At 38.9% G+C, this 14,097-nt stretch overlaps 1 protein-coding gene across 2 annotated transcripts in view; it reads right to left on the reverse strand.

The window, feature by feature from the left end:
* Window positions 1-9,939, reverse strand: part of LOC150075736 (protein lifeguard 2-like) — a 165,622-nt gene extending 155,683 nt beyond the window's left edge. The window contains exon 1 of one of the 2 annotated variants that reach the window (XM_090387424.1): window positions 9,788-9,939. The gene's annotated coding sequence lies outside the window, so the exon portion shown is untranslated. Of the gene's footprint in view, window positions 1-9,672 lie in introns of both variants that reach the window. The other variant, XM_090387425.1, reaches the window with a different exon arrangement.
* Window positions 9,940-14,097: the final 4,158 nt, after the last annotated feature.

The raw sequence follows: 14,097 nt of genomic DNA on the forward strand, positions 1-14,097 counted from the left end.
AAGTGTACAGTGACTAACAAGTACTGTTAAAAAACTGTTAGAAAATTGGGTTCAATGCTACAAACAATATAATGGTTGAATTAGAGATATTCAAAATAGATGTTCTATTGAAAAATTCTACAGTACTTTATTTAATATATCAAAATTATGAAATGTAAAGTTTAAGAATTTTGAGCTTTTGGAAATAAATACGTTTTCGGGAAAATTTTGCCTTTTTTTGACTTAATTAACATATTAAATTGTGCTCAATAAATAATTTAATAGTCCTACTCACATCCATTAGCTTATTTCTAAATTTTACTGGAGATTTTGTAAATGATGACTTAATATTCATAGAGCTTTTGTATCAGTGATTTGATGTGAATACCATAACACGACTAGTAGTGTAGCATATATTAGTGGAATCGAGAGATTTTAATTGTGTTAAATAAGCTGCTTGAAGATACTATTCATGAAGGTTGGCATATTTTTTTTGTTTTTCGCTAAGAAATTTTATTTCTAGTTATGGGCTATAACTAATTTAAACCTACAAACATAACGGTATAGTGTAATACGTATAAATAAACTTGATAGTGCAATAATTACTGCATATATATTAGTTCAGTAAAGTATCCTCGAATTAAATTGAATTTAAAACAGCAATCACGCTTCAGATGAGAATAGCAAATCAACAAGAGAGCAGTTCTCCTACAGAACTGTCCTTACAAAATGTGCTGCATGTACAATATTTGCAAGCCTCTCTGAAAAGGGACATGATACAGCCAAGGGGAGATGACGACCTTTCTGTGTGTCAGGTGTAAAAAGTATGAGGAAATTAGGTATGAACTCAGGATTCTGAAGGAAGTTTGTGAGAGCTTGAAGAATAAGGAGGAAGCCCTCAAAGAAATTAAAATGGAGGGGGGGATTATCAAGCTCTCAGTTGCCCAACTCTGATACTTGTGCCCACCAAAGCTGATACTTGTGCATCAGGCAAAACAGTGGCAATCTCCAAGACAGAATGCACAGGTCCCAAGGGAGGCAGTTATTCCCAGTGACTCCATTGTCAGTGAAATGGAAAATATTTTGTGGAAAAAAGGATAGGTGGAATGGGACCAGAGTAAGTCTGCCAGGGACACAAGTAGATGACTTTGTAGAGCAGATATTTTTTAAGGGATGAAAGGTGATATTGTTGTACATGTTGGCATTAATAATATTAAGAGTAGGAGATTGGAAGTACTTGTTAAGTACAAAGCAACATTGGGAAAAAGTCACAAGTTAGGACTGAATTTGCAAGTGTCTGCAATTCTTCCTAGACACAATAGGAGGGAGTTCATGTCAAGAGCCTTGTCAATCAATTTGACCATTGAGAGCTGTGCAAGGCTGAAGGGGAGAATTTTTATCAGTGTGATTTGTGCTTGTTAACAAGGCAGACTGTTTCTAGAAGTATAGGATACGTTTAAATAGAAAGTGTGCAAGAATATTCAGATGGCATCGAGGAAATGTTAGTGAGTACCGAAAACTGATAGCTTGGAGAGATACAAAGACTAATAGATTAACTATAACAACAGGCAGAGGCAAAAGTGACTCTGGAATTCAATGCATCTATCAGAACACGCAGTGGCATGAAAAACGTTTGGGATTTTAAGCTCTGCTGTGGGTTCAAGGAACAAGTAAATATATGGGCAATGTTAAGATAACTAAGAGCAAGAACAAGTGCATGTGGACTTGCATGTACACTAATGCTGGGAGCCTAGTAAATAAATTTCATGAATTTTAAGTACTGCTTCTCATAAAGCAGTACTTAAGACATTATGGGGACATCAGAGACACAGTAGAACAACTTATAGGATGTAGAATTTGAATATAGGGAGTACACAATGTGTACAGAAAGGACATTATTTTTTTTTTTTTTTTCATTTTTATTAAAAAGCAGCAGAAACTGGTAACTCCACTATACATAGTACTTACATAATATATACATATATGTATGTATATATACACATACATACATATAAGTATATAACATTTAAGTATAGTACTTTGTATAGTATTTATGTATAGTACTTAGATATTACGCAATGGATAAAGGGATGGGTAACTGGGAGACGGCAAAGTGGTAATTTTTTTTTTTTTTTTTTTATGAAAACCCCAAACACGAAAAGTATCAAGACCTATAGTACTTAGTACCGTGCATGGGCTGAAGGAGAAGTATGGGGAGAGGGGGATGCTGGAAACTTTGCTCTAGAGACTAAACATGGGTTTCACCACTTCAAGCCTCCAATAAGCAAAGTGGTGGTATTTCACCGGTTGATGAAAGTCATGGACTAATGTTATTAGTGGAGTTTCCCAGGGTTCGGTGCTGGGCCCTTTTTGTTTTGTGTATTTATTAAGGATATCGATGAAGATATATCAAGCTTAATGTCCAAGTTTGCAGATGATACAAAGGTTGGCAGGGTTGTTAATGACAGTAAAGGCAGTATGTGGCAGGTCATGGAGTTTTGTCAATGATATTTGCCTTCATGGGTGGTAGAGGCCGACAGTTTGGGGAAATTCAAAGGTCATCTGGATAGTACTTTCGGGTAAGGGAAGCGCATAGGATGATAGGTTTAATTTCCTTTTTATTTATTTTTTATTTTATTTTTTTTATTTATTAATTATTATTATTTAGTTATTTATTTTATTTATTTACTGTATTTATTTTCTGTTTTTATCATTGTTTTGTTCGGATTTTTTTTTTTTTTTTTTGGCTGGTGCAGCATAAGCCATAGGCTTTCTTGCACCATGCGGCCGTTACTAATACTAATATATAGGAATTTAAGCCATACCTTGAGTACTGCATACAGGTCTGGAGGCCCCATTTAAGGAAGAATGGGGAGTTGCTAGAATAAGTACAGAGAAAGGCAACAAGATTGGTGAGAGGAACAGAGGGGTTCTCTTACCAGGAGAGGCTTAAATTCTGTAAGTTGCAGTATCTGGGGACTAGACCATTGCAAGGTGATCTGATTGAAGTATACAAGGACATGAATGGTTTGAGCAGACTCACTGTGGATGGGATACTTCCGCTTGCTCAGTTAAGGACCTGAGGGGGGGCATAGATTCAAATTGAGGAAAGACAGTTGTAGAATAGATGTGCGGAAGTTTGCCTTTAGCCAGCAGATAGTTATTGCTGGAACAGACTTCCATCTGTTGTTACGGAAACTGATAGCTTAAATAAATTTAAAGCTGAACTAAACAAAAACATTTGGAGTGACCAGATTTGGCTAATGCTCTATAATCTTGCATCATATGCCTCAATCTGCATCCTTGTTGGGATATCAGAGACATTATGTCACACAGATATAAGCAGTGAAGAATTGAAATTTGGGGAGTACAATGTGTACAGAAAGGATAGGCAGGGTAGGAAGGAAGGTGGGAGGGAGGGATTATGCTGTTAGTAGTAGTAGCAGCAGCATGTGATGCAAGAAAGCAAGTGTATAAGCTTATGCAGCATCAGCAAAAAAAAAAAAAAAAAAAATCACACCATTCCCTCCAAATGCCTGTCCAGTTCCTCCTTAAATTTATTCAACCTATCAACTTCCACAATGACAGATGGAAGTTTGTTCCAGCAATTAACCACCCGCTGGCTAAAGGCAAATTTCCGCACATTATTCTACATCTGTCCTTTCTAATTTGAATTTATGCCCCCTTAGGTTCGTAATCTGAACAAGTGGAAGGATCCCATCAGAATTCAGCGTGCTCAACCCATTCAAGGCATTCAATCCATTCAACCCACACAAAATCTAACGAAGTGCATCCAGTTGACATGGGTGGACAGTGCAATGTTGAGTCAGTTTAGTGTGACAAACACTGGGACAGGGAAAATGAGAGTAGAAGTATGTTATAGGCCTAATGACTCTGATGAGTACAACGAACAATTCTGCAGAGAAATAGAGTGGGCCAGTAAATCAGAATGTTTTGTAATGGGGAATTTTAACTTTCCAGATATTGGCTGGAACTTATGGTTGGTCACTTGCACGCTAGAAAGACTTTTTTGGATTTATCGGAGGATTGTTTTCTACAGCAACATGTTTGAGGGGCAATCAGAGGGAGTAATACCCTTGATATGATTATCAGCAGTAATTATTCATGCATTAAGAATGTGCAAATAAAGGAACCATTAGGTGACAGTGATCCCAGTGTACTGATGTGAGATTTACTTAAAGATGTAACTACCATCAAGGATAAAGGGAAGGGTTTTTGTTTTCATAAAGGTGACTACAATGGTTTCAGGCAGTTTTAGAATTCTATGCAGTGGGATCAACTGATGTTAAAAACAGTAAATTCTGAATGGGAGGCCATCAGGGAATTAATCTTGGAAGCTAGTAGGCTTTTCATATCAACTAAGAAATACTATTCAAGATTTAAGCCTATGGATGTCAAATGAAATAATAAGGCTCATGGCAGAGAAGAAAAATGCGTGGGATCATATAAATTAAGAGGTGATACAGAAGCCTATGGCAGATATAAGCTAGTCTGTAATCAAGTCGCAAAGGAGGTTAGGCAAGCAAGGACTGATTATGAGAAATAATTGGCAAAGGATGCAAAGAAAAACAATAAAGACTTCTTTACTTATGTAAACTCTCGAAGGAAGGGGATGAATCAGATTGGTCCACTTGATATTGGTGGTTTGTCTGTTGATGATCCTGCTCAGATAGCTGACAAACAATGGGTATTTTTTTGTATTTACATTCACACATGAGGGATTCTTTAAGGAAGGGGAAGACAGAAGTTTACTAAACACTAACTGGGAGCTAAATGATTTTGTAATAACGGAGAGCAAAGTGAAGGAGAAAATGTTGAAGTTAAACATAAAAAAGGCACCTGGTGCAGATGGAATCTATCTAGTTATATTGAAGAAGGGGGAAGTAAGCAAAACCTTGGCCATAATTATGTGAACATCCTTAGATTCAGGAGAAGTCCCAATGGACGGCAGATGTGCAAATGTATCCCCAATTCACAAATGGGGTTCAAAGGGTGACATAAATTATTATAGACCTGTTAGTTTAACTTCTGTTCCGGGGAAAATAATGGAGTCACTGGTTAAAGAAGTGATGCAGGATCACCTAGATAAGAATGCAGTAATAGTTCAGACACAGCATGGGTTTCTTTAGGGGAAGTATTGTCTGACCAATTTGATTGGATACTACAATGTGTTCAGAAAGGAACTGGATGCAAAAAATAATTTTCATATCATATATTTGGATTTCAGGAAAGCTTTTGATACTGACACACAAGACTGCTGTACAAATTGGAGTGGAATGGCATTAAGGGCAGGTTTCTGCAATGGATAAAGGGAAGGTTGAGTGGGAGACGGTGGAGAGTGGTAATCAATGGACACTGCTCTACGTGGACTAATATATTATTACTGGAGTGCCCCAGTGTTTGGTGCTGGGCCCATTGTTGTTTTATGTATTTATTAATGATATCAATGAAGGTATATCAGGCTTAATGTCCAAGTTTGCAGATTATACAAAGGTTGGCAGAGTTGTTAATGATAGTAAAGATAGCATGCTACTGCAGCAGGATCTAGAAAAGTTAGGTAGATGGGCTGAGAAGTGGCAACTGAAGTTTAATATTGACAAATGCAAAGTACTGCATATGGGTAACAGTAACCCAAGAGTTGGTACTATGAGTATAGTACCAACTGTGTGGTACTATACTCAGGGAGGTGGAGAATGAAAAGGACCTGGGGTAATTGTGCAGTCAGATATGAAGTTCTCTGAGCAGTGCCGATGGCCAGCCAGAGCAGGTCATGGAGTTTTGTCAATGATATATAGGAATTTTGTTAGCCGAGACAAGGGGGTGATTATAACTTTGTATGAGGCAATGGTCAGGCCACACCTTGAGTACTGCGTACAGATCTGGAGCCCTCATTTTAGGAAGGGTGTAGAGTTGCTATAATGAGTACAGAGAAGGGCAACAAGATTGGTGAGGGGAACAAATGGGTATTCTTACCAGGAGAGGCTTAAATTCTGTCAGTTGCAGCATCTGGAGACTTGGTTTGTTTGTTTGTTATTTGGTTTTTAGGAGCATTAGCAACTAAGGCCATATTGCTCTGGGAAAATGCGGTGGCCATTCCCTGACCTTTCTGCATCCTCCATATTTGGTGATGATGGGCTCGAACCCAGGTCAAAAAATCAAGAAGCGTGTGCTACGCACTGCTGCTCCTTCCCACCTGGCTATGGAGGCGCCCTGGAGACTTGGCACCTGCGAGGTGATCTGATTTCTGATTAAGGTGTACAAGGCCTTAAATGGTTTCAGCAGGCTCAACTCTGATGGGATGCTTCTGCTTGCTTAGAGAACACAGTCATGAGTGGGTATAAATTCAAATTGAGGAAAGCCAGTTGTAGAATAAATGTGCAGAAATTTGCCTTTAGCCAGCAAGTGGTTGATTGCTGGAACAAACTTGTATCTGTCGTTATGGAAGTTGATAGTTTAAATAATTTCATGGAAGAAATTTTGGAGAGAATGGAGAGGTGAATGGGAAATGGTTTTTTTTTTTTTTTTGGCTGATTCTACATAATCTTGCTTTGCAGTTTGTGGAGACTAGGAAAAAAAAAAATAAAAAATAGCATAACTTGATAACAATGGTTTTAATATACAATCTGAAAAGGTGAATATATCAGTTAATAAGTGTATGGTACTAATAATTTAGCATACAGTGCTTTTCAATACTTAAGCTTGCATATATATTTGTTACAATTATATATGATACATCACATGCAACAGCCAATGTTAATGCTAAATCCATGCTGTGGCTGCAGTATAATTGCATTCCTGTCTACATGGTCCTGCATTACTTGTTTTACCAGTGACCCCATTATTTTCCCGGGAGGCATTAAGATAGCAGGTCTGTGATTACTCCTGTTACCTTTTGATCCCCTTTTATGAATTGGGAATACATTTGCACATCCCTAGTCCATAAGGCGCCTCCATAGCCAGGTGGACAGGAGAAGCAGTGCGTAGCACACACTTCTTGATTAGACTGGGGTTCGAGCCCGTGACCACCAAATATGGAGGATGCGGAAAGGTCAGGGAATGACCACTGCATATCCCCAGAGCAATATGGCCTTAGTTGCTAATGCTCCTAAAATCAAATAACAACAACAACCTAGCCCATAGAGATCTCCCCTGAATCCAAGGATGCTCTCATAATTATGGCTAAGGGTACTTATCTCCTTTGTTGCTTCCCTTAATATAACTAAATAGACTCAATCCAAGCCAGGCAACTTTTTTTTTTTTTTCTCTTTTTTTATGATTAGCTTCATCAATTTCTTCTCCACCTTCCTTTCAGTTATCACAAAATCATTTAGCTCCCTGTTCAAGTATGATAATCTTCTGGCATCCACTCTCCTAAAGAATTATGGGTGAAAGAGGAAAAAATACTGTTACTTGACATCTTAGGCATTTCAAGAAAGCAAGATTTAAACATGGATTCAGAAAAGATGGATAGGCCAAATCTCAAAAGCAAGGAGCAGCAGCAACACAAGCATCATCAGCAGCTGTTGTAAAATAACTTGGTAGAACTGTAAAGTTGTTCTTTAAGAAATAAAAATACTGTATAAAGAATTTTTGGTGTAGTATTTTTTTTTTTTTTCTGATATGCTGAAATTTGGAAAAATGCTGAAAATGTCATCTAACTGCCCATGTTTAAAATTTTTTTACTGGTGACATTAAACTTATGGCAACAAACTGCAGAGAGGAATCACACTGAAGTTCTGGTCCAACAGAAACAGGTGGATGGCAGCAGTGTTTTGTTATAGGGGATGTTTTCCTGGGAATATCTTGGAATCCTCATACCCCTAAACTGCACTATGAATGCTAAACACTACCTATCCAATGTGCTTGTCTTCCTGGATGGCACATAAGGTATGTTCGTGTCGGACGGCACCTGGGATTTCTCCCATCTCCGCGTGTGTTTCGCTGTATCGAGGACAGTACACTGTCAAGCCAGAGACTTGAAAGTGTGTGGGCCGTGTCTGTGCAGTGTGATATGTTGTGCCCATTGTTTATCCGGCTTATTGGCTGCCAGGCCCCTAGTGGGGCCCAACGTTGCCCATACCCTGCTACGTGGAGGCTAGCCGGGTGTATCCAGTATCACAACAAATTGCTCTGGCAGGTCCTACCACCTAGTTTCCTGGGATTTCAGTGGCTAGGACCTATTAAAAGAAAAAAAAAAAAAATTGCATTTGACATTAATGCTTAATGGGATTGCTGTTAGGAAATCACTGGTTGGGGTTGAACGCTAAAGAGATGTGTTAAAGGCCAAATAGGTCGGGCAAAATTTTGATGTTATTAAATTTATACATGTGAAGCTATACGCTAGCTAATAGTGTTAGTTGTCTTAGAGATTTACACATTACCGGTAGAATTTAGACGTTGATTAGAATTTGGCAGCATTGTTAAGGGGTGTACTTCGGTTGATTTAGTTAGAGAGGGAGGGAGACTGAAGAACTGGGGGGAAAACAGATAGAAGAATAGGAACGATAGAGTAGGCATCCCCAAAGAGGTCAGTGGAGATGATCCCCACCAGGCAAAGTATGGGGGGTAGGCAGGGAGGAGAGGAGACAGAGATCCGTCTCCTCCCTCCCTAGCCTGGGGATGGGGTTTTAAAGGGAACCAGGTTAGAGTACCCAGTTCAGATCACCAATGGCGTGTTGGCAGCAAAGCCGCAGAATGTCTTCGTCAGTGTCATGTCCAAGGAGTGTCGAATCCGGTTTAGCTGCCCATCCCGCTCCGGGGGTGGGATATGTTAGCTGGCAGTGGGGAACCCACCAGGCAAGGGGGTGGGAGAGACACATTTACTTCATTCATAATCTGCATTCTCACTCTACTTGCATTCTTTTTTTTTTTTTTTATTTATTATTATTATTATTTTTTTAATTTTATTTATTTATATATGTTTTTTTAAATACTTTTTTCTTATTTTATAATTTTTTAAGAAAAAAGTATTTAAAAATATATATATAAATAAATAAAATTTAAAAAAAATAAAAATAAAAAAAAAATCCTGGATGGCACAGGTGAATTCAAACAGGAATGCACATTGCCATTACTGATCAAGTGGTTTGCTGAACACAAATGTGACTTCAGTAAGTGCTCTCTCAGCCGCAGAATTCATCACATATGAATCCCACAGAACATTTCAAGGATTAGGTGGATTGACAAAGCCAGCGCCAGATTCCTTGTGGAATCCAAACAGAAATATTTCATATACATGGAGATACCTCTGTATATAAAATCCCTTAATCGATAAAAGTTTATAATGCAAACAGATGACAGGTACCACGTTACAAAACTGGTCTTACAAAACATCTAATCAAAAAAAAATAATAATAATAAAAACATGGGTACGCAGGATGACAACCTAGAAGACTTTGAAGAAATCTTTTTTCACATGATTATGGTTGATAAATATCAAAAATTATTAAGTGCCAAATTGGTTTAAGAATTTTAACTGCTCTCATTTATTATTATTAGCCATATGATGCAAGGAAGCCTGAGGCTTATGCTACACCAGCAAAAAAAATATGTATATCAGCGTTAACCTGAGAGAGAAAGTATCAGAAGGAGAAGGGAATAACCAAGAAAGTAAGAAAGAGAAGAATGATGACATCCAGCTCAGGACCCTGGGTTTGCCAAGTCCATACTCACCAGATGTCAGCCCCTGGAATATCTGACTTCTTAGTGATGCAAACACTGAAACATAAACAGCAAATGCTATCAGCCATTTATTCAGTTCTTGCACGCCATATTAAATAACACTTACAGTGACAACCCCTGGCCCTAAATTTTTGTCGCATTATTTTACGTCTTATGAGCAATTCCTCGTATCTCCAAATCAAAACAACACAGAAAGCAACTTTTACTGCATTGACCAAAACTGCGAGTTGCGTAACCAACATTCGTCACTCATGCAACTATGCTGCCATCTATGATTTCAAAACACTAAATAAATCGTGTTTAATGGTCTTAAAACACTAATTCTGTTTAATCCACTGCTTCTTGGACAATCAACGCTTCTTTATTGATTTTGCTCAACGTTTCCCAAATAAATTTAGTTCACGGAACCCTTTTATATTTTGTACAACATAACGGTACCCCTTAAATATTTTTAGCGTAGCACATAAAAAAAAAATAATTAAAAAATTTCTTGGTTCAAGGTCAAATACCTTTAAATTCTTTCTTTACTATTATTAGTATAAAAAAATACAAAAAAAAAAAACGTCTCACCATGCGAAACACGGATCCAAACACGGAGCGTAAGCAATCACAGCCGTTTTGCCGTCGTTTCCTAGTATTTCGGAAGGTGCATTAGTATACAGGCGATGTAATGTGCGGGTTCTGGACTAAAACTACAAAGACAGTTTAGTACACAAACTGTGCAGTAAAAACGACCTGACCCAAATATTGTCTCGTCCGCCAGATATAAACGTACCTACAATATTTTGAACTTTTAATGTGTAAAATTAAAAAAAAAATTTTTTTTTTCGCGGAACCCTTAATTTTACCTCACAGAACCCCAGGGTTCCGCAGAACACCATTTGGGAAACACTGCTCTTGCTGGGTAAAGAAGCAGGTTGCACCTTCAGAAAATGGCCTACCTCAAATCAGCATTCTAACTCCTGTGTTCTCTAACACATACACACATACATATTGGCACTAACGATATGCAGAATTACTTAACAAGTACAGGAATACTGAAAAAAAGTCGTGAGTTATTATTATTATTATTATTATTATTATTATTAATGGCCATATGGTACAAGAAAGCCTGAGGCTTATGCTGCACCAGCCAAAAAAAAAAAAAAAAAAAAAAAAATTCCCAAGTTACCCCCTGAGAGAGAGAGAGAGAGAGAGAGAGAGAGAGAGAGAGAGAGAGAGAGAGAGAGAGAGAGAGAGAAGTAGAAAGGAATCACCAAGAAAGAGAAGAATGATGATATCCAGCTCAGGACCCTGGGTTTGCCAAGCCCATACTTACCAGATGTGAGCCCCCGGGGTTAGGGTTAATTTGAGTTAAAAGTGTCTGCAATTCTGCCCAGATACGATAGGAGGGAGTATATGATGAGAGCATTGTCAACCAATTCGGCCTAGAGGGATTGTACAAGGCTCATGGGGTAGAATTTTTCTCAGTGTGGTCTGTGCTTGTTAACAGGAGAGACTGCTTCTACAAGGATGGGATAGACTTAAATAGAAGGGGTGCAAGAGTGTTTAGAAAGCGTTAGATAGGTCAGAAAACTGCTAGCTTGGAGGAATTCACAGACTTCCTGTTGCATATGGAAGACTGCTGTACAAAGTGGAGCAGTGTGGCATTGGGGACAAATTGCTGCTATGGATAAAGGGATGGTTGAGTAGAAGAACACAGAGAGTGGTAATCAATGGGTACTGCTCTTCGAGGGCTAATGTTATTAGCGGAGTCCCCCAGGGCTCAGTATTGGGTGTTTTGTTGTTTTCTGTATTTATTTATGATATTGCCGAAAATATACCAGGCTTAATATCTAAGAGTGCAGACGATGGGTTGTTAATGACACTAATGACAGTATTCTGCTGCAACAGAATCTAGAAAAATTGAGCAGATGAGCTGAGAGGTGGCAACTGAACTTTAACATTGACAAATGTAAAGTGCTGCACATGGGTAGCAGTAACCCCAGAGTAATGTATTAACTGTGTAGTACTACACTCAGCTGGTAGAGAATGAAAAGGACCTGGGGATAATTGTGCAGTCAGATATGAAGTTTTCTGAGCAGTGCAGACGGTCTGTAAGAATAGCTTATGGTATATTGTCAAAGATAAACAGGAATTTTCTAGCAGGTATAAGGAGCTGATTATCCACTAATATACAGCAATGGTCAGGCCACATCTTGCGTACTATATACAGGTCTGGGGGCAAAATTTTAGGAAGGATTTAGAGCTGCTGGAACGAGTACAGAGAAGGGCAACAAGATCAGTGAATGGAACTAAGGTTTGCGCTTATGAAGAAAGGGTCGAGTTATGCGAATTACAGTGTCTGGAGTAGCCTAGTGGTCAGGCGCGCGGGTGCATAAGTACACGTGCCTTGAGTGACCGGGGTTCAAGCCCGTGACTGCTGATTGCGGTACTGTTTCTTGTATTCTGTGTATTTTGTAAACTCCTCTGACCGTTTGGTCGTTCCGGAGTATAAACAGAAAATTTATTTATTTATTTATTACTCACCTGCTAGGTGATCTGATTGAGATGTATAAGGCCTTGAATTGAGTGAGCAAGCTCAATGCTAATGGAATTCTTCCTCTTGCCCAGATTAGTTGCTGAGGGGACATAAATTCAAATTCAGGAAAGTCAGTTGTAGAATAAATGTACGGATATTTGCTTCAGTCAGCGAGTGGTTGATTTCTGGAACAAACGTCCATCTGTCGTAAATGTGGACACAGAGCCGGAACTAGGCAATCGTACGCCTGGAGCAGGAGTGTTATAAGTACGCCCCCATTATATGTTGCAGGTAGTCAATCTTTCAGTAGCATACCTAGGGTCCTCGACGCCCGGGGGCAACATGTCTTAGCATCAAGATTCATCAAAATCCTTCTGATATCCTTTTGACGGAAGACCACAGGAGGCATTGAATGGAGCGTGTTAGGAATGGTGGGAGGTGTTTTACCAAGATCATTAATACATGAGCTCGAAGAAAAATGGGATGCTACCAGGTCAGCTTTATCCTTAGCTGAAGTGACAACAGAACCATCTGGTTTGGACAGAGGTGGGAGCAGAGATGGGCAAAAGTTGCGGCCAATAGCTTTGGCAAGAGACAAGAATGCTCGGCTACCATTAGGGCAAGAAGCAAGTTTTCTACTCTTAGCCTGTTCAAACTCTAGTTTGGACTGATTAATAACTGCTTTACAATTGTTGCGAGCTTTGATGTAGGCAGAAAATGAAACTGAAGAACTAGAAACAAGCCAATTACGATATGCAACATTCTTCTCTTGGACAGCCTTAGCACATTTATTGGAAATCCAAGGTTTAGATAAAGGACGAGATTTTAAAGTGGAGTGTGGGATAAAGGATTCCATTCCTGCAAGAATAATTTCACTGACACGATCTGAGCAAACGTTGACATCAGAAGTTTTGAAACAGTAATCAGACCAAGGAAAAGAAGAAAAGAAGTCTCGCAGGTCATCCCATTTTGCATTCTTGTAATGCCAAACAATACGAGGTTGGGAATAGCCATGAGATAAAGGTTCCATTGGAGAAGAGACAATCACCAAGTTATGATCTGAAGTGCCTAAAGGACCTCTTACTTCAACCTTGTACTTAGAAGGATTGTTTGTGAGAAAAGGATCAAGCGAAAGGTTGCCTTTTCACGATCAAGAAAAGGCTGTATGATTAGGATTGTCCGGTATTCTTGTAGGTAAATGAACAATCTGTGCTAGGTCATTAGTAATTGCAAAAGCCTCAGCATCTCGACCTGCTGGGTCGGTGTGACTAGAAAAAGGAAGCCAGCTGGAGTTGTGAACGTTAAAATCACCAAGGAAAATTACCTCACTGTTAGGAAAGCTGGACTGGAGAAAGTCAAGTTGCAAAGAGAGGAAGTCAAAGAGCTCCAAGTGATTAGTGGAGTTGGGAGAACGGTAGAGACAACGGATGAATTTTACACAATGAGGTAGAGAGATTTTAAGCCAGAGAAGATCAAAGAGAGGAGATTCCAAATTGCCAAGTCTCTGACAGGGAATATCAGAACGGACATATGCACAAGTACCACCTTTGAGGCGAAAGGAATCATACAGCAAATAATTTAGACATCTCAGATGAGCAGTAGTTGAATCAACTGATAACTGAGATTCAGTCAGAAAAAGTACATGGGGTTTGGAAGACTGCAAGTGGAAATGGACATCGTTGAGATTGGAATTGAGACCACGTATATTTGTAAAATGAATTAGGAAGTCCTTGGGAGGTTTAGATCTTTTCGCAGATAAGCTTGCTCTATTATTTTGACAATTCATGGTGTATTCAATAGTAAGAAAAAGTGGGTGGGACATACTGTATGAAGTAATGAAATTTTTGGATATGGCGTACATGTGGTAAGAATATACCCAGATCCTTGACGTAACG

The sequence above is a fragment of the Mastigoproctus giganteus genome, chromosome 13, assembly GCF_048544385.1.
Source record: "Mastigoproctus giganteus isolate SK-2022 chromosome 13, ASM4854438v1, whole genome shotgun sequence".
Taxonomy (NCBI): domain Eukaryota; kingdom Metazoa; phylum Arthropoda; class Arachnida; order Uropygi; family Thelyphonidae; genus Mastigoproctus; species Mastigoproctus giganteus.